This window comes from Oenanthe melanoleuca, chromosome 1A (genome assembly GCF_029582105.1).
Source record: "Oenanthe melanoleuca isolate GR-GAL-2019-014 chromosome 1A, OMel1.0, whole genome shotgun sequence".
In the NCBI taxonomy this organism is placed as follows: Eukaryota; Metazoa; Chordata; class Aves; order Passeriformes; family Muscicapidae; genus Oenanthe; species Oenanthe melanoleuca.
In genome coordinates, this window is record NC_079334.1 from 1,947,055 (window position 1) to 1,968,152 (window position 21,098).

A 21,098-nucleotide genomic window follows, 5' to 3' on the forward strand; every position below is an offset into this window, starting at 1 on the left:
TTCAACAGGAATCCTGCTAGAAAGCCAAACAACAGCAAGGTTTCCTGCAGCAGCCTGTTACACCATTTGGGGGTAAATAAAGGGGAGGCTTTTCTCTGGGCCAGGGAGCTGCATCTCCCCGTGTGCTGTAACACCCAAAAAGTTGAGCTCTGAATCCTCTTGGATTGTGGCTGCACCACCCTCGTGCTGGAAGCAGGAGGTGGGCAGTGATGCCACCCCTGCCTCTCTTCCTGAGCATCCTGTGATGACAAGAGGCTCATCACAGGCTGAGTCAACCTCATCCCACCCTCCCCTCGCCCTTGCACTGCTGTGCCAGCTGCCTCCTGCTCTGAGCAGCTCACATCCCTCACTACCAAAGGAGCCCAGAATGTTATAGAAATGGTGACAGTGTTTTCCTCTTTTGTATGGGCTTCACCTACAAACCATGGGAAACAAGGAGCTGAGGTGACCCAATTCAGCTGTAGCTGCTCTTGGCAGCTGTGAGCCTCCTGGGATCCTTCCACCTCCCCACAGCAATCTGCTCCAGGGCTCTGCCACCCTTGCTGTTGGATGTTTGGTCTAACTGGATGCTCCTTGCTGCAATTTTAAGAGCTTTGCTTTGCTTTTGTTGTAAGCACAACTACATTTTAAACGTTGGGGGAATGCTGCTTGCTGCCTTAAGGAGCTCCAAGTAGAGTGGAGTGATTACTACAGATGACACTTGGTTTTAAACACAGTGGTATCATATTTTCCCTACTTGCCACAGGCTGATTTGACTCATGGTCACAGCTTCTGATTCATTCTAACCCTCAAGTCCTTGCTGGACAAAGTGATTCTCAGCCAGACAACCCCCAGGCTGTGCTCATGCCATTAATAACTTCTGCCTCATTGCCACAAATTCCACCAGCCAATGCTGTATGACAACCTTTTCCTAAACTGAAGTGGTCCTTTTCTTGAAAGAATTGTCATCTTACACCACTTCTCCAAATCACCAGGATCATTTTGAATTCTTATTCTGCTCTCATCCCAGCATTATTTCATATTTTGCATCCCATCATGGACATTATCAATTATTTAGCTGCCCCATGCCAGTCAGAGCTCAGGGACTAACAAAGGGTATTTGCATTTTGAGCCATTGTCTCTCTGCCCCTGTCTCTCTTCTCTGAATCATTTTCCAAGTAGATCCTCTTGGATACTTTCCTGTGCATGCAATTTTCTCATAAACAGCTCTCAGCTGAGCTGGGAAGACTGGCTCTTTATTATTTACTCAAGGCTGAGTGTTTCACTTCTCAAAAAACCATTCTCTATCTCACTGCAAAGCACCAGAATACTAAAAATCACTTCAGAATAAATAGCAAAATTGCTGCAAAATTCTTTGGTACTTCAGGTTCAAATCCAGCTGTGATTTGAGGTTTAAAGTTCAGACAACTTCTGCTTTTTCATTCCTCTGAGCATTTTGATGCATAATGCACTGGCATAGCTATATCTTATTTTTATTTATCAGCTTCTTCTGACCACAAAAACAAGCCTGGCCAACAGAAAGGAGGCCAAGATCCCTAGCAAAGGCTGGGGATGATGACTAGAATAAGCAAACCTAACAAAGTTAATGCAGGTAGATTTGCAGAGTGTATGGCACTGAGTACCTCAGGGAGTGATTCAAGCTGAGATGAAACTTTCTGGGAATGTGCACTGGGCTGAACCAGAACCAGTTATCCTTGGGCCCCCCTTGAGCCTGACACGTTAATTTCTAACTTCTGTTATTTTTTCTACTCTTGTGAAAGCTTTTGCTTTGAAACTTGGAGCCACACTATGGTCCCTGTTTTTATTACTAAGCAAGAAATTTATGACTCTTGGATATAAAGATGAGACGAAAATGTAACCAAACACATTACAAAGACTCAAAAATATAAATATGAAATACAAGCAAGGCTTTTTATTTTATTTTTTTTACATTACAAGCCCAGTTCTGTCAGGTTGTGAAGAAATCCCTTCATTTGAGGTGAAATATAGGTCATAATTCCTGAGTCCTTGGGCTTGGCAGCATGATTTTTGGCCTGTAGCTCAAAATGGAGCTGCCATCTGCACTTTGGGAATCCATTACCACTGTCAGAATCACACAGGGTATTATAGCAACTGCCCAAAGCCAAACAAAACCAAACCAAAATACTTCAAGATACTACAGTCATTATATCCATCTGCCTATCTATTTATAAACTAGTTTGCTGAGGTTCTCCACACATTCTGGAGGCAGTAACTTGCCATTCCTGTTTATTTTTGCAGGTGTCCTTGAACCATGTTTGGAAAAAGCAGAACAGCCCAGGGTTGAGAAGGGGAGGACTTGTTTGCTGCAGTGAGTGAAACACTAGGTCCTTTTCTCAGAGCCTGAAAAATGATACATCAACTGCAGTGAAGAATTTCTGGAGTTGGTTCAATTCATTTGAAACTTTGGGGAATACTAATTGAGCCCTCAACAGTTCAACACTGTGGGAGTGGGGTAAACCAATCCAGGAAAACCATCAGCTGTGGGGAAACCAATTTCCTCTCTCAGACTTATTGTTCCTGTATGTCAAAGGTGGTCCCAAGAGATTCTACTTGTCGCTGACACATTCCAGAAATCATTTAATTTTCCCACCTCTTTTTTTATTATTTATTTTTTTTTAATTGCCAGAAGCAGGCAAGAGATTTAAGTGTCCCAAGGGCAAAAGAGAAATCTTATGAAAGAAATGTTGAGAAGAGAGGCAAGATAGCTAACAAAGGGCAGAAATGCCCAACCTGCTTGTTTCCACTGCCCTTGGAACACTGTGCTGTCCATGCAGATATGTGTGAACAAATAACCAAATGCAAAAAGATTATTCACTTGACTGCTCTCTCTGCTGACTGGACCTAGAGCAGCTCTGTTGAACTCATTAGAATTCTGTCTTTGTGCATGCTGAGCTCACTACAAAACTGAGACAGAAGGTCCTTGGAACATGAAGCTGTAGATAAATGTTGCTAACCTGCTGAAGGTGGGATGTGCCAGGTGCAGCCTTACTCTGGCTGGAGAAGCTACCAGAAATGAAAGAACTTTGTTCTTCCTCCAAACCAGTTATCTGGCTGTCCCTGAGAGGAACAGTGAAGCCCCTTGACAGCCACAAACACTTTTCACCAAGCAGGTGTTACAGCAGAGAGCATGCAGAACAAACAGGCATTCCCTTCCACACAGTTAAAAAGGAAAACACACAGTTCTCCAATTTGCATAATTCCTTTTCAAAACTTGTCCCTTAGCAGTTTCAAAGATGCTGCTTCATCTCCTTCTCATTTCCTGCAGGGATATCACAGTCATCTGGAAAATTGAAATCCACCTCACAGTCAATTTTCTGGTTGAGACTAATAGCAACACAGCAGCAACTTCCAAACATTCTTTGCACAGCTTGGTTAGGGAGCCAGGACTAAAGATATACTGTGTTTCTCTGCTTCACTAAAAGCCTGTACTTCAATGTTTTTAAAGTTGTGTGCCAACAGTATCATATCTGTCACTGGCTATAGTATTCATTCTGGCCCTGGCAGAATTCAGCTATGGGAGAACTTGCTGTGGTTTTCCTTATGTTGTGGGAGATCCACAGCAGGTCATAATTCCTCACCCACTAGTTATTTTCCCTGAAATTTCAACACATGCAACTCTTCCTCCCTTCTTTGCAAAGTTTAGCAGGCCTGTCAACACCGTTGCCCCAGGATCTCACATTAATTAATCCATCCTTTGTTAGATGCCAGGTTTTTCAGAGAGCTCAGACTCAAACTTTTGAGTGCTCGACACCTAAATTGGAGCCGGATTTTCTGAAAAAAAGGAGTCCTCTTTTAGTTTCTTAAAGAAGGTGCAAATTTTTCCAAGTTTCCAACAACCCTAGCAGCAGTCTGCTGCCCAGATTGTGTGAGGACCCATGTGCTAAACTTCTTTCCTACCTGAGAACATTTTGGTAAAGCAGAGGTAATTCCCTTGTGAAGTATGGCTGTCAGAGTGGGAGGCTGAGCTCTTTTGAAAACCTGGAGTTGTATTGTGAGGGAATTACAGCTTTGCAGGAGACAAACTGACAGCTAGAGTGAGGAGCAGAGGGACATTTGTGTGGCAGGTGGGGATGGGATCAGGATTCACCCATTTCTGTGCTCAGAGCTGGGCTGAAACACGAGCCCAAGAGCATCCTGCAGGATGGCAGAGCTGCTGCATGAGACACAGGGATGAGGCAGAGTGAAGCAAGTTCCTGGAAAGCTGCAGTGGAATACTCTGCCCTCCTCCCACTCAGTGGGACTGAGAAATACAGATGTGCTGTCTGTGCTTAGGTCTCAGAATTAAAGCAATCTACAAAGGAAAAAGCTGGTTTGTCAGTTGATGAGTTTTTGGGGGTTTTTTATTGTTTTTTTACCTGTACTAATTACTGTCTTTTACTGTCTCTGGCTTACAGCTTGAATACAATGCCCTGTGATGTAGATTCATCTCCTGCAACTGTGTGAGCCCATGAAGTGAGGGCAGGTCACCAAGGGCTCCTGCTCAGGACAGCCCCAGGAAGAAGGCAGCCCACAGGTCAGACTGAAGTGGTAAGCACAAATATGACACAGGGGAAGAGAGCAAGAGTGGGAAATAGCCCCAATCAATCACACTGCTCACTCATCAGGCTGCCCATTTTGTTTTGGACAGTGCAAAGCCATAAAGCCTTGCCAACAGGAAAGGTTCATTACATGCACACATCTCAGCTGGGCCCCTTCTCTTTCCTGTGTTCCATATTCAGTGCTGGCTTGGTGAGATCTGAACTTACTGTTTACATGGAGCAGCCACACCTAAGGCTGAGAACCCACCACAGCCATGCCCAAAACAAAGGTTTTGGTGGCACAGGGGCTGGGCTCAAAGGTGAGACTGTCCAAAAAAACCTTACTGTTAGGATACAGAATCCTCCCCCAGCCTGAAAATGTGGGCAGAGCTCATTTTCAAATATTCCTATTTAACTCCTCTGGCAATTGTTAGGCACCATGTTTTTTTACTTCTAACAAAAGTGTCTCAGTTTTAGAGTCCAGAGCAGGATGGCAAAGGCCACAGTCACAGATGTGCTGGCCACCAAGAGTGGTGGCTGCTCACCCTCTGTAAACACAGCTAAAGCCACTTTCCAGGCCAGCCTGGATCCTCAAACCCACAGCAGCAGTTCTTCACAGTTTCTCTCCTTTTCCCAGTCACGTAGGCAGCTCCTTGTCCACTCCCTCCCTTTGTACAGTATCTTAATTTTTAAAAATCCTCCCAAGCAGGCTGTGTTAATGTGACAGATGGGAATTCTCTGTCAGCTCCCTTCTGGTGAAACATTTATAAGATGTTGTATGGCTTCAGAAGGCAACATATTAGAAAACTGGGAGGTGGAGGGGATAGAGGGAGAAGCTTTCCTATTTTAATTTTAAGCAGTAGGAGCACAAGTAGAGTGAGTCATAGCTCTTCAAACATGAGTCCCAAAGCAAATAACGAAATGGGAAGAGGAGAAATATAGATTAGGCAGACAGAGCAAACAATGCTGTTAATCCCTGCAGACCTGGATGGTGTTTTGCTTGCAAAACACCCAGGGAATTGGGCTGAGGAGCTGTTTTAGCCACAGAGGAAGGTGAATCATTGCAGGTGACCTGGTGGAGCTGTACTGATGGACCACAGTTTGTACTCCCAGTCCTGCAGGGAGGGATGGATGGAGGAGTGCAGTGCCTTCTGCACAGCCAGCCAGGATGTTTACCCAGCCTAGAAAGAGGGAACAGCAATTACCTACAAAATCACACTAAAAACCAAGGGTGGGTGGGGAAGATATTTCTAGGGTTTTTTTAGCATCACCACCATGAGTACTCCCATAATGGAATGGTATCCCAGCAACAGGGCTGGAATAACACCTCATGGATAGAGCAGCACCTGAGTAACTCAGCCCTTCAGCACAGCCAGAATTATCCCCAGGGCTAATCTGGTCACTGGAATACCAGGGATGTTTTTGCCAACCAAAAGGAGGGAATAGAAGTGTGTTTTTCCTGAAGTTATTATTCCAGCAGGTTCCAGTTTGCCCTCCTGGATGGCTTCACCACCACATCAGCCTCAGTGAAACAGGGTTCAGCTCAGAAACAGGCACTATTTTTGTGTTATTTAGAGATCCAGACCTCTCTTGGTTGCTGTGGTCCAACACACCTTTAATCTAGTCTTTATTTTGCCACTGCCAGATTGCACAGTCAGACAGCAGGGCATGCTTCTCCTGTTTGCTTAGCTGGAGCCCTTGCACTTCAGTGTTTGCTAGCATGGTTGAGAAAAATTCCAGGAGGGTTTGGTTTGAGACTTTTTCTACCTTTTCATTTTCTTTTTTTTTTTTTTTTTTTTTTTTTCATTAACATTTGCTTATTTGTCAAAGTTTTGAAGAGATGGTTTGGTTTTGACAGTTTTTCTTCACAGCCCAGGAAGTTTTGGGATCAGTCAGCACAGGGCTGGGTTTCTTAGGGCTCTTGGCATTGTACTGCCTGTGGGGAAGAGAGCCAGGATGTCTGCTTCAGAGCCCAAGCAGCATGACTTTTTATTTCTATAGAGGATTTTAAAATATGGCTCTCATCAGAATATTACCAAAATTCAAACCATCTAAATTTTCTGTTAAGCAGCATCACCTTTCAATGCAGAAATGCAATATTTATGCACTTAACACCACTGCCAGAGGCACAGCAGTACAAAGCAGTGCTATTTAGAATATTATCCAGCACCTACTTGTATTACAAACAATAAAGCAGTGTCATGCTAGAGCACACATGAAACAGTTCTCCCCCCATTGATTCATTGCCACCCAGGTGACAAAGTCTGACTGAAAGGAATGAACCTTGTTGGATCTGGGATAGACTCCAGGTGCTTCTCACTGGCTTTTCTGATCCAAATGCTCTCCAAATTTCAGCAGCCATGATATTTTCACACCTCTCTAGCATCTTAGAGCTTTGCAGCAGGCCTGGGAGGTGGAGGAAGCAGCACAGTGTGGTGGCAGGGAGGCAGGACAAATGGCCAGCCCTGCAGGAGAGGGGAGCTGAGTGATGCCTGGCACACTCCACTCTGGAAGCTGGGATGGCTGCAGGAGCCCATCATTCCTGTCCAGAACAGTCACAGCCACTCTGTGCTGTCAAAAACCCCCCACACTTTCCCCCAAAGCTGGGTGTGTTTGAGGAGAAAGTGAAACAACTTGCTGACAACCATGCTGACAGCAGAGCTCCACATCCCTTTGTGCTCCTGCTGTGCCCCACAGGGATTTAGGGACTAAATATTCCATTTCTCCTGCAGAAAGGACTCTAGTGTTTCCTCAGGAGCTTGGTATGTGCCATGGCATTCATCTTAGAGGGTGCAGAGAACTTCAGCATTCTGGGCTGTTAGCACTTAGAGCATTTTTAGAGCCAGTGGAACACACTTTCTGTACAGCATCTGTCACCATGGCCTGCAAGTGCTCATTTCCAGAAAGAACAGCTGTAGTAAAGTGAAAGATGGAGTAAATAGACAGCATAAAGCTGCACACTGCACTAGAAGTGCCACAGAAAGCAAATCAGCCACATCCTTTTCTTCCAAAACCTCCTGCCACCTGCACCCACAACACAGGCCCAGATTTCCTGGAGAACTCATTTCTCTCAAACTGCTGAGGCTGCACCTGCTTACTCAGTGCTGGAGAATTTGACTTGCAAGCATTAAATGACCCTTGCAGCTCCAGGTCTGTTTTCACTGCAGCTCACAGGCCATGAATAATTAACTTCAGTTCTGCAACAGAGGCATCTGCCCTGGCAGAGACATTTGGGGCTGGAGCTGCAGCTGAATTCAGCACTTGAGAGTCATTTCAGATGGAGTCCTCCCACTCTCTCTTTGGTTCACTTTGGGAATATGACAAGTGATGAACAGCTGCACCTGAAGTTCTTGGTCACTTCTTGCATTACAAATATGAATCAATATGGGAATGGATGTATGGAATGGATGTATTTTACTCCAGAGCTACTTTTTAGGAATTATTCTGCCCTGTGAGACCCCCCCATGATAATCTTTGCTCTTGTGTTTGCACAGCACGTAACACAACCTGGCCAGTGCTACAACTGTGGAAGAAATTCAGTCTGGGAGCAGCAAGACTGACAGAGTCCAGGTTTGTTTTGTTTTTTTTTCAGATGTGACTCCCAAGATTAAGCTCAGATGTCTGAAGAGGAGAGCTTACAATGAATAATTTCTACAACTAGGGCTTTACATGCACTATCAGGACACAATGTGCATCAGGTAACTGTGTCTGTCTGTCAAATTTGGATGGAGTTTGGTCAGCAGATAATTAAAATAAGAGACAGATGCCTAAATAGAGCAAGATGGAATGATGGGGAGAAAAAAATGCTTAGGAAACCAGAATCACAAAGACAACAGTGAATTCAGGTATTTTCTCATTCCACATTTTGTTCTGGTGACAGCTCACACTTTTCCAGAAGTACCTCCCCTTACTGCTTTCCCCTTAGACTTGTGTTTCTTGTGTAATTAAATCTGAGCCTCCCAATTTCCCAGAGACAGAATTACAGTGTAAAAAATAGTGAACTACATTAAGTTAATGTGAGATTAGAAGAGTAAACACAAAGCACATTTAAGATACTTTCTCACTAATATATACCATGGCAGTACAGATAAACAGAACTATATTCCCATCTCAAATCAGGCTTATGTCAGACTTAGCAAACTCTTCTTAAACATTGTTGTGGGTTTTTTTCCTCTACACTCCAGTTTAAGCAGAAGCAAAGAATCCCACAAATCCCATTATAAAATTTATTTCTGCAAGACTTCCAAACTATTTTAGGATGTTCTGAAACCTTCAAGAAATACAATCAAAACAGATTTTTTGTGTTCCTTCCTAACCAGGTTGTGTGAAAGCTTGAGATACCATTCTAACAGCAAAAGCTCTTACACAAGAGAATAGTTTTAAAATAAAAAAACTTTTTATTTCTTTAGTTTTGAAGGAACAACCTGAGATTTATAAGCCATCTCCTTCCTCAGCATTTCAAAAGGTGAAATATGCTTGCATAGAGTGGAGCAGTGTTTGTGGCCTCACTTCAGCACAATTCCTGGTGTAATGATGCAGGACAAAAACACTGCAGAGGGCATTTGCTGACCCTTTGTACAAGGCTGGGCATTGGGACACCAAATCTTATTAAAAAAAAAAAAAAAAAAAAAAAAAAAAAGCCATAGTGATGGGAAGACTACTTCATCCCCATCTTGGAAATGCTCCACCATTCCCATCTGCACAAAGGGAAAACAAGAATGAAACCATGAAGATTTATGAAAAACTGAAGCTGAATACTGGCCAGATTTATATTTATATTTATATTTATATTTATATTTATATTTATATTTATATTTATATTTATATTTATATTTATATTTATATTTATATTTATATTTATATTTATATTATATTTATATTATTTATATTTATATTTATATCTATACTTCTCAAATCTGCAGCCCCCTGGGAATACTGCAGAATAGGCTGACAGTGCCCATGTCCTGGTATAACTTGTGTAGTGTTATGAAGAAAGGATTCCTTTTCACTCTGATGAAGTGCACAGTTTGATAAACTCTCCCAATAAACTCCCCTTCAGCTATTAAGAAATGAAATATTGTGCTTTTTCTGGATAACTTGTAAGTCACACAGACATAAACATCACATCATTAGCAAGGCCAGTATCAAATGTAGCTGTAAATCATGAAAAGAAAGCTTTTTTTTATACCTCATAGCTTGTAATATTGAAAATTTATGCTTAGACAAACAACTTTCCTCATCAAGAGTGAATAATTAAACCATGGCTTTAATAACTGTATTTCAGCACCACAGTAGCTTTCAGGGCTTGCTGATTTTCTTGGGGTGTAGGGGTGTAGTACCCTGCAGGTGTCTTAATTTCAATAGCTGGAAACAGGCTGCTGCACATATCAAAATTATTTGTATTTCTCACAGAACAGGTGAGGGGCAGTCTGAGCTTGGCAAGGATGCTCCTGGGGAGTGGGACAGAAAGATGGGAAGGAGCCACAAACAAGGTAAGTCCTGCACAGAAACCAGTTTGTGAGAGTTCCTGCAGCAAACACTGATTTTGTGTCTGGGTACCAAACAGGGATTTCCCACTTACATCACTGATGTGACACACCTGTGGGTTTTTCATACTGCAAAGCAACCCAGAAAGCAGTGAGAGCCATTTCCCAATACACAATCCAGCAGGAGGGAATTCAGGGAAGGCTCTGTCTTCTGCCACAGCCAAAGGAGCAAATCAGAAACTTTTGGGGAATTCAAACTGGACTGGCTGGACTGACATTGCATTTCTTGTGTAGAGAGCTACTTGAAAAAATTCCAGCTAACTTTTTTTTTTCCCCCTTTTCTGGAAAATGCCAATTCATGAAAATCAACAAGTTTCATGGGAATATGCTGTTTTTTAAAACAAAATATTTTCACTGCACAGAAGAGCAAAAAGCAAATGGTGATGACAAGGTCAAGGAATGTTCTGATATTTCATTTCAAGCTTGTCAGCTTTAACATTTCATCCTGCATAAAATTTTAAACAGAGGCAAAAATGAGCCATGGCTTATTTAAGTAAGAAAATCAGTTTATGGTTAACTTGTGGAGCTGGAAACAGGGTGTGCTGAAAATAACAGGACTTTTGTCCTGCTGTTGGTCTCACTAGGGATTTTTATCCTGGGTCAAGGAGCTTGAAATGGGAGAGGGTAGAGCTGTGAATGCCCACTTGAGGAACCAGGATGCTGCTGCTAATTATGAGTTTAGAGGAGGACATCAGATCATTGTGTAGCCCAGGCATGGAGCTGCAGCTCCTTGCTAATGCCCTGCACACAGCTGTGTTATCCAAACCCTGGGATTAGATGCTTTGCCTGGCTTTAATTTAATTTAATTTAATTCACACCTATCCCTTTCACTGGATTACCTGTCCCATTTTGTCCTGTAGGAGTGTGACTCCAATAAACCCTCAGCTTGGCCAGTGAGGCTCCCAGCCCATTTCTGTGAGCAGTCCTGTGTTCATCCTATCTGGTAAGATATAAAACACCACCAATTTTGTTTTTAATTAGTGATCTCTCCTCAAGAACAAGACTAAGCAAGTTAAGGTTCTCTAGCTGCTCCTGTGTTTTTCCTTTTATTAGGACAATGATTTTGATTTCTTGGAGGGCATTGGGGTGGGTTTTTGTGTCGTGGAGCAGGAGTGAGTGGTGTTAAAGGGGTTGAATGTTTGGTTTTTACATTTGCAATAAGTTTTAGAAGATATGCTTGTCCTGGAGATCAAAATATAGGTGAACATAAAATACTTGTAGACAATAAAGTTCTTTTTTAAAATTCAGAGATTCATGCTCAGCTTCTGGGCTAGAAGTATTTATTTTCCTGTATTTAGTCTAAATGAAGCAAAGGATCCCATTTGAACTCCATTGAATAAAAAGCCTGCTCCTGAAATATGGCTTTTATGCAGAAAGTGTCAATTTTGTAACAGAGCTATACATTGACTGCTTCCTACATGCAAAAAACTGTGTGAGGGCAGAAGTGTGGGCCTTAGGCAGCTTTTTTTTTCCCTAATTTCCTTGATTATTTTTTTAAACTTTGGTTCAGCTGATGGAAAAGAGGTTACTTTATTTCCTGTACTGGAGATCCACATGCTGTGGATCACCTGCACACCCCAAATGCTTTGTGAGAATGTTTCTCCCTTAGGGCTCCTTGCTTTGAAAAAACACTTGTCCAGGAAATCATGAGCTGTGTTGCAAAACACATTTAAATAATCAGCTTCTTACTAGGAGCCCCAATGAGAATGAGATTTTTGGCCTGTGCTTCACCAGGCATCAGAGATGCAGCACTTTCTTGGTTGTCCTTACCAGAGATTTGCCTTGGCTTGTCTGACCTTAAAAACATGCAGGTCCTAGGGAAAACTGTGTTTTAAAGGGATGTGAATGGCTTGGTACCATGAAAAGAAAGGTGGCTGCAGTCAATGAGAAACCTTCCTGGGTAGAAAATGCTCTACACTGAAGGTTTAGCATTTGGGCCTGAAGCAGTCAGTGATTTCTTTCCTGTTTTCCAAGACTTTTGGCTTGACTCATTCATGAGTGGCCTTTCTCCAAGAAAAATGTTATGCTGTTTCTATGGGATACACAACAAGTCCAGGTTTTTTCAGGATCTGATAATCCTGCTTTCCTTGTATGCCCTGTGTGATCTATAACTGCCTCTAGCTGTATCCTGACATTTGGGACTGCATTCTGATCCCTGCACATAAACAACAGGAAAAAGGGACAACCTGTGGAGTTCAGCAGCAAATGAATTCCCTGAAGGCACAAAGCCTGTCCCACATGCAAATTCAATATTCGTGGCAGAGCATGAAGAGCTGAGGGACTGCACAAGATGCAGGTTGGTGTGAGAGGTCTGAAGGATCCATGTTCCTCTGCCTTGTTCCTGACACAGAACCATCTCCCACAGCTGCAGGGAAGGAACTGCCCCTTTTCCTGAGTGCAGGTTCTGCACATTTCAGTGTCAGCCATTAAAATCTTGGTGACATTACCTGAAGCAGTAATTAAATGTGTAATTCTATATTCCTGAACCCCAGCTACCAAAAACTTTGCCTCATTATCTTGACTCTGCAAATCTTGTTGCAGAACCTGTAAGAAAAGTTGTGTAAGGCACTGAAGCCCCTTCAGACAGGGAATGTGATCATGGTGGTTTATAAACCAGGATGTGAAACTTCAATTAGACAGCTCCAAAAGCCATTTGATACCACACAAGCAATACTGTAAACTTGTGTCTTATTTCTGAATCCCTGAGGTGGGAAATGAAAAATAGACAGTTTGAGCTCTTGGAGCTGCATTTTTGAGAAGGATAAATACCTGAAAAGGAATTCAACTAAATCATAAAATACTAGGCTTGAAATCAGGAGAGCTATGCAGAGTGTTCTAGAATAGTCAATATGCTTCTATTTAACACTATCTCTCCTTATTTCAGAGCAATTTCCTTGTGCTCTGGGAATGCTCTTTGCAGGACAGTCCTTGCAGGATGTGCTCACCTCAGAGCTGCCTGTCACTGCAGTGTGCTGAAGATGAATTAAGTTTAAAGCACTTCTAAGGCTCTGCTTGCTCATCTTTGCCCACAAGCAGAACAAATTCTGCACACCTTCTCTGACACACCTGTAGCTGCAAAGTCCCTTTGCATGCAGGCAGAAATACTGCAGGAAGGTCCTTTGGCATGGGCAGCATATTTATATTTCTCATCTGGTTTAAGCTGTCCTAACTAAACTGTGTGAAGCAGAGTGTCTGCATGTGTTAATAGTAAATTTTCACACTTAGAGGAAAAGTAGGATGCTTTGGACTGACTTGTAAGTGTGTGTCTATAGTCTTGGTTCTTGAGAGGGAACATCCTTAATTCTCTCTGTATCCTTATTTCTCTCTGCATCCTTGTTTCTCTCTGCACTGTGATGCTTGCAGGCAGCTTTAGTGTCCCAGCCCTCCTGGTTTCCACAGGAAAAGGGTCTCAGGTACACATTTGAGGGCTAATAAGCACCACTGGGATATTGCATGAAGATGTTCTCTGGGACAGAACTTTCTAAGGGGAGAGCTATTTCAGATGAATGCTTCAGTGCCAATGGGAAAAACATAGGGAGAGAGTTTAAAATGGACTGAGAGGAAAAACATTTTCTTTAAACCAACTTGCTGAGTCTCCTGCATTCCATTAAGAAACATTTTATAACCTCCAGTCTTTTTAAAGCAAGACTATGAGCCTGCCCCTAGCCACAAAAAGAGCAGAATTTTCTTCCACTTCTCTTGGAAGACAATGTGCTTTTTGGTGTTCAGAAGGGTCCTGGTGCATTCCTGGGACAGGTACAAAGTCTGGGGAGCTGGGGATGGTGTTTAAATGCCTCATCTCAGTGGGACAGGAGGGAATGCAGGAGCACAGGGATGTTCTGTAGGACAGAGTGGGGGCACATAAGGAGTGGGCTCTGCTTGATCCAAACAGGGGCACCCAGAGTTGAAAGCTCCTTGAATCCTCATGTCCTTGACATTCCACACAGAGAATATGTTCTGCTGGATGCTCAGTGAGTGGGCAAGACACTGGAATTGAAGATACTGCTGGAGATGGAAGGACAAAATGGGGAAGGTACAAGTGAAGCCTAAAGAATTCTGATTTATGGTTTTTCTCCCCTGGGAATGGGCATTTCACACATTCACCCCCAAATGTTTTACTTAGACTTGATCTTTATGGTCTCTTTCTTTTACAAGAAGTTTATTTTGACATTAAAATAGATGGAGACAAAATGAAATGTAGAGGCCAAGGAGATTGCCACAGAAAAAAATCTCATCTACTCCCAACCATTTCTACACAATTACAACACCAACTGACATGCTTATGTGTGGAGCCTCCCACTGATGTGGTATTCAACTATTTAAAGTCTAAATGTGTTTATTGCTCCCAGGCTTTCTTGAAGTAAACTTCTGGTTTAATAATTACACTAGAATTGAAGTGACTGACCTAAGGTTGTACAAGAAATCTCTGACAGATCCAGAATTTTAATTCAAGTTGTTGGTTTTCAAAAACATCTAGTCCTTAATGACAACTACATCATAAAACACAGGTACCCCAAACTAATTCAGGGAGGCACTACATCATTTACTTTGAGTAGATTTTCCCAAATAAAGAAAGAAGTTTGCCTCCCATGAGGAGTGCCCTGCATCTTCCACAGTGTTTCTTGCAGACAGAAAACTGGGAGAACAAAACTGTTCTGCTGGGCTGTTGAAGATTTTATTTGAAGCCTGATGATCAGCAAACCTGTCCCCAAAAATTGTACCATTAGCACAAGCAAATGCTTCCTGCTACATATAAAATACAGAAAACTCTGCAAGTGGTTTCTAAGAAATGTGACAAAGAAAACTCCTCACAGATAGAGCATTCAGGGAAAGCTCTGTGAATTTAAGGAGAAACATTTCCCCTGAGTCATAACTACATTTAACTTCCATATGTTAGAGAAGGAGGAGGTTGTGGCACAAAGGAAATGGGAGGTTCCCCCAGTGAAAACCTCAGATGAGCAGTTGCTTCTTCAGGCATCTGCTTGTAGGATTATGCCAGACTCTGTAAAACTTTGCATCATATGGTGCACTGCAAACAAGGCACTCATTGCTGTACAAACATCAGCTGATTTTTGCACATCTCTCTTTGCCTTCTAGCAAAAATCCTCTCATGCTGGGGCTTGCTGGGTCCTGCCACAAAGGAGAAGAAGCAGGAAATTAAAAGGTACTGTGCTCTCCAGGGACAGGGATAAACTGAGGTAGAGAAGGATTGTGACTCGCCAGGACCACACAAGGAGTGGGAGAACCCTCAGATTTCTATTTCCCAGTTTCCCACTGGGAGACATGGGACTTCTTGCACTAAAACTAAGATTGTTCTACAGAAAGCATCATGAAACTTGGCAAGTGGATTATTGCACTCAGCCTGGATCATGTCCTGTGTCCCTCTGGCACACAGGGACACAGGATGGTTACAGCTCCTCAGCACACCTTCTTCCTCAGTGACTTTATGTCCCTTTTAACTGAGGGACTTGAAATTATCAATCCTGAGTGCTCAGGTTGGTAGAGCTCCTTTAAGAACACTGGTCTGTGGTCCTGCAGGGGTTTTGATAAGGATGTTTTAAAGCACAGTGGTGTAGCTGGAGAATTTGTTTGCAGTGAGACAAATCTTTCTGCTGCTTGGCTACAGACAGATAAGGGTTTTTTTGTGCCTAGGAATCTGGGTGGTTGAAAAAGATAAATAAAATCAAAAAAACCTCTACAATGAACAAAAGAAAAAAAAAAAACCACAAACCAAAAAACGAACAAACAAAAAAACCCAAAGCACAAACCTGCAACAGTTTGAATAGCTCTAGCTAGAAATATTATCTGAAAAAGAATGTTTTGTGTTTCTTAGAAGGGCTGAATACCCTTGCTTCCAAAGGAAAAGAGCACCTCATGGATGGCCCAGCCAGCACAGAACTGTGCCTGCCAGATAAAGTGCCCTTGCAAAAGAAAGCAGCCAGGCAGAGGCAGAATGAAACATAAGCCACTAATTTAAGAATCACAGTAAAACAAAATGCAGCTGCCCAGATTTTGGTCTCCATTTCACTGGCTGCAGAGGTTTCCAGATTACAGACTTTAAGAGACAATTTATGAGTTTAGCCTCAGGAAGAGCTACCCCATAGTGCTGTGATTGTGGTGGAATGAGTACTGTATCAGAAAAAACAGTAATTTCAGTGCCAATTTTGTTTGTTTGTTTGTTTGTTTTAATACCAAGTGCCACTTGGCTGGTTTGCTTTGAATGGAGACCTTTGAAATAGGTTAACTCAAGAAGCTTTTTGATTTGTGGAGCTGAGTGCATATAAAATCATCTGGATGGCTGGGAGTGAGATGCAATCCTTTTTAGCCACAAAAGTATTGTCATTCTCATGACCTAACTGCAATGGTTTTTTGACATTTTCTGCCTTTTCTGCAGCCCTGACTGGTGGCAGCAGACACTGTGAGAATCTCAGCTTTGTTTTAAAGCCCGTGGAGATGTTTATTTAGCCACTGTGATTATGCAGAGAAGTTTGCAGATGTCATGCAAGTGTGTTCTAAAACATCACACACAAATAGAAGATTCTTGATAGCTGAAATAGGAGTGCAGGAATTCCTTTCCACCTTCCCCATTTTTGCTTTATTCCCAGGAGATTTTCTCTGTCACCCACACTTTGCACCTGTAGAGCTGCCCAAGACAATGACTTTAAGCATTTCTCTGAAATTAATAAAACTTCTCCGTGTGTCTCAGCATGAGATGGTAAATAACTCCAAATTGATCAAAGATTTTTCAAGTTAATATAATAAAAACAGCAGAATTAAGAAGAGATGCTGGAAAATTAGGACCAAAGTCTCTTGCTGTCAACAGCAGCTCACTGTGATTCATTTTGAGACTCAATTACTGGAGAACATTGTAATGTTATTTCAGACCTTTCCACCAGCCTGACTTCAAGGTTAAATATTGAAATGTATGCATTTTCTCTGGCTGCCAATTAACTGTAGGTGTAGGCACACATGGACTTCAGATCTGTCATTCATTTGCTCTGTGCACATGAACACAATCCTTGCACTTGTATTCATTTTAAAACTTCTCTTTGGCACTTAAAATTCACTGGGAGTAGCTTGGAAAATTCAGGCAAATTGGTCTGAGTGACACCACAAATCAGATTATGATTCCCTAGGAGATTCAAAATTGCAGGGTGGTGCTCTCTGCCTGTACCATAGGATGAAAATTACTAAATACTCTGCATCAAACTAGTAAAGCAGTTAACTTTTGTCCTTTGTAAACAGATTTTAAGCCTGCTGCTCAAAAAGGCTCAAGCTCTTCTCCAAACCACCTGTATCTTTTTCATATTCAAAAATATGGAAATATGTCAAGGGAAAAAAAGCTTCCATAAGGAAAGAGAAAAATAATGTGACATTCTAAATTTGGAGACATCTCCTGTATATTTGCTGAAGATCAGACTTCTATCACTTGCAATAGGTTTGAAATTAATATGCCTCAGATTAATATAAATGACAAAATAAGGGACAAATGCTGAAGGGGTGTTTTGTTCCACCCAGCAGATGCAGCAGGCAACAGAATAATTAACTTAACACTCACAGAGGCTGCTGATGCTCCCTATAAATAGGTTTTAAAAAATAGGTTTTTTCAGTTCCACAGAATTAGGGCTTAAGCAAACAAGGTACAGTTTAATGGGAATATCATGACATATAAGATCAACAACTACATACCAACCCAGGCCCTTTTTTTTTTTAATTCTTGCTTTTCTCTTAGTAATACACAAACAAGAGTCCAAATGTTTTAGGGTTTTAGATTCTGCAAAATTAAAATTCTTATTCTCACTGGGATAACAAATTTTTCATGATGGCAATTTTGGGCAAGGTGAAAAATTTGCCATTCAAACAGTTTGCTTCAGTATTGCAGCACTGAAGCAGAAAGTGGAGGGAACTGGAGGGAAGGGCAGAGGAAGTTAGTTTATAAAGAAAAATTGCATTAAACTCACTTTTTGAGTGAAGATGAAATTGAAGTTGCCCTTAAATGAATTATTTCCCCCAGAGCTTGTTTCAGCAGCAGACAAACTCCAGAGCACTCATTTATTCACTTGTTGCATTGTGGGGAAAACACAACAGAAGAGAAAATTGCCAAGCTGTGTTTAAGGCTCTGACTTTGGGCAATACCAAATACTCATGTCAGTGTTGTGTCACTCTCTATGCTGTATCCCCACAGAGTAAATGCATTTTTAATATCAATTTCCTGGTTAAAACTGCATTAATGGTGGTAAATGGGGCTAAATGTGTCGAGCTTTCAAGCTCATACTTTTCACCCCTAATCTAAGCAAGGCACCAGCAAATCCATCAGAGGAGATTTATTTAAAAGGTTCATCACACTGCTGGCCTGGCTGCAATAAAACAGGCTATAAAATTCCACCAAAGTGTCCTGCTGGGCTGATGGAAATGCCAGTGCAGAGTGCCCTGTGAGCATGGCTTGGGGCAGCCCAAACTGGAGCCTGGCCATAAACAAAGTGCTAAACCTTGACAGGCATTTGGGTCACTAATTGTTTTAAGAGCCCTAAAAGAATTTAGCTAAGAAAAACATCTAGAAGTGTTGCACTGACAATGGTTTCTGGGGCTCCTGCTGCATGGTTTATACTCAGGGTATTATAATTGCTTCCCAAGCTGCTCACTGTCCTTACTTGAATATGGTATTCCAGCCTGGCACTGAAAAGAAAAAGAAAAAGAAAAAGAAAAAGAAAAAGAAAAAGAAAAAGAAAAAGAAAAAGAAAAAGAAAAAGAAAAAGAAAAAGAAAAAGAAAAAGAAAAAGAAAAAGAAAAAGAAAAAGAAAAAGAAAACAAAGACAAAGAAAAAGAAAAAAAGAAAAAGAAAAGGAAAGGAAAGGAAAAGAAAAGAAAAGAAAAGAAAAGAAAAGAAAAGAAAAGAAAAGAAAAGAAAAGAAAAGAAAAGAAAAGAAAAGAAAAGAAAAGAAAAGAAAAGAAAAGAAAAGAAAAGAAAAGAAAAGAAAAGAAAAGAAAAGAAAAGAAAAGAAAAGAAAAGAAAAGAAAAGAAAAATCAAGAAGCCACAAGCAACTAATCTGCAATGGAAGTGCATGAAAAAAATAACTCTTCTGGAATGGCTTCTGGGTAGGACAGTAAATAGAAATATAACAGAAAAATAAATTACACCCTTATGCTACTTCTAGTTGCACTGGATGGAGAAAAGACCCAGAGTGTAAAAAGCTCCACCAAAGCCCAAATGTGGAGGAAAGTTTCACAGTGATGTACATTTTTTTTAGCTTCCAGAGCTGCTTCCCAAGACAATTCTATTTCAGATTAATGGAAAGGCAAACTTAATCCTAAATTGCTGTTTGCTCTTCACTTCTTGCAGCTTTTGTCTTCAGAGGGTCTGTGCCCAATTTTTCCCCTACACAGCTTTCTTGAAAAGAGAGTGTCCTGTATCTAGGGCTGGAATGTCTTCCATAAGGATAAACTCTTTAATAATAATTTAACTTCTACCTCCAGCATGTGACAAACAGCTTGGAACTTCTATTCAGCTAAATAGCTCCTGTTATTATATCTATGATCCTGACAAGTCCTGTGCTAGTCATTACCATTGTCTCCTCCTTAGCAAACCACATTTTTTTTTCTTTTTACTCCTCTGAGCAGTCCAAGCCAGGCTGATGTAGAAGTACCACATTGCTATTGAACAGAAAATCTCCTGGCTGTGGGCATTTTCCTGCTGTCCTGTGATAAGAAGCCTTCTACCAAGAGCTTGCAGATGAAGAGAGAAGGTTGTGGTAAGCCTGTATTTATGTGATTGAAAAATAAAACATGCTGATAGGGGCAGTCTGAATCATTCAGGGAGCAGGAAGAGTCCTTGGGCCAAGGAGCCAGGGTCTAGATTGAGCTGGAATGGTCTGGCTTAGATCACCTTGGTATCAGTTCCTCTGTGGTTTTATTCAGTGTGTCCTCAGTAGGTGAAATCCATGCTATGCAAGGGTATATTAGTGCAGGGTGGAAAAAATGTGTGAACTGTAACTTTTCCAGAGGATGTGTTTTCAGAGAATTTGTAGGAAGTGCTCCAAATTTTGAATAAAAGACTATGCAGTGACTGAGGAAACAGCACTCCACTGTGTGCTTCTCCCTGGGTCTGTGGTTTTGCCCTTACAGTTCTTGCTTTTAAACTCTGTTTTGTCTTTCAGTTCATTCTGTTACTTTCTGGGAGTCTGGTTGTGGGTGTGGGCCACCCCAGACATCCTCCTTCCTCCCTGGGAGGAGGCAGAGTGGGCACAGTCCATGGCATGACTGACACAGGCTTTCCCATTTATTTCCATAAATCAGCCTCCCTCTGTCCCTGAGTGCCACAGCATTTGTTCTGGACACAGCACAAGGTTATTTAGTCTAGCACTTTGTGGAGCCTTGAATTAATCTTCAATTTTCCATAACTAATGTTCTTTATTAGCTTTGCAAATAATCCCTTGAAACTTTCATCTAGTTTTGAAGAGTCATAACCAAAGCTCACCTTCTGTGACTTTGCTTTTTCATCTTCCTAAAGTGTTAGCTTGAGGTTTGTCTTTCTAAATCTGCTTCTACATTTCCTCTTTGATCCATTTCCTCCTCTGTGCAAGCTCTTTATTTGCCAGTGTGTTTTCAAACCTTACACCTTGTTCAGAGGTAAAAATATTCATCTTAGCATGGCTCACTGGAAACCTCTGCATTTTTATTCTGATCTCCATGTAAAAAAAAATTGCATCTGTATTCAGCTCTTCTATGTGCTCCTGTTAATCCCTGTTCTGGCAAATAAGCCACTGCTGCACAAATTGTGTTGCTCATTTTAATGAGTTCAAAAGCATAAAATTTGGATGTTCTCATTAACATCTCTGCAGCACAGTCCAAACACTGACTCAGTGAATGCTTTCAACCTAGTGCCATAAAGTTAAATGTTAAATAAAACAAATACAGAAAGTTATATAATTTTTTTTTCTTTAGATACTTAATATTAAATCTTAAAAAATATTTCATAACAGGGTTATGAAGATCATCTGCCTCGTCAGATGAAGA

General features: G+C 41.5%; 1 protein-coding gene and 1 long non-coding RNA gene across 2 annotated transcripts in view; one reads left to right on the top strand and one right to left on the bottom strand.

Annotated features, from left to right (window-relative positions):
- RERG (RAS like estrogen regulated growth inhibitor) overlaps positions 1–21,098 on the bottom strand; it is an 84,177-nt gene that overhangs the window by 50,037 nt on the left and 13,042 nt on the right. The gene's annotated exons all lie outside the window — the stretch shown is intronic.
- On the top strand, positions 1,505–4,542 carry LOC130248606 (uncharacterized). The gene is made up of 3 exons (XR_008839663.1): positions 1,505–1,591; positions 2,260–2,329; positions 4,416–4,542. It is a non-coding gene; the product is annotated as an uncharacterized LOC130248606 (long non-coding RNA).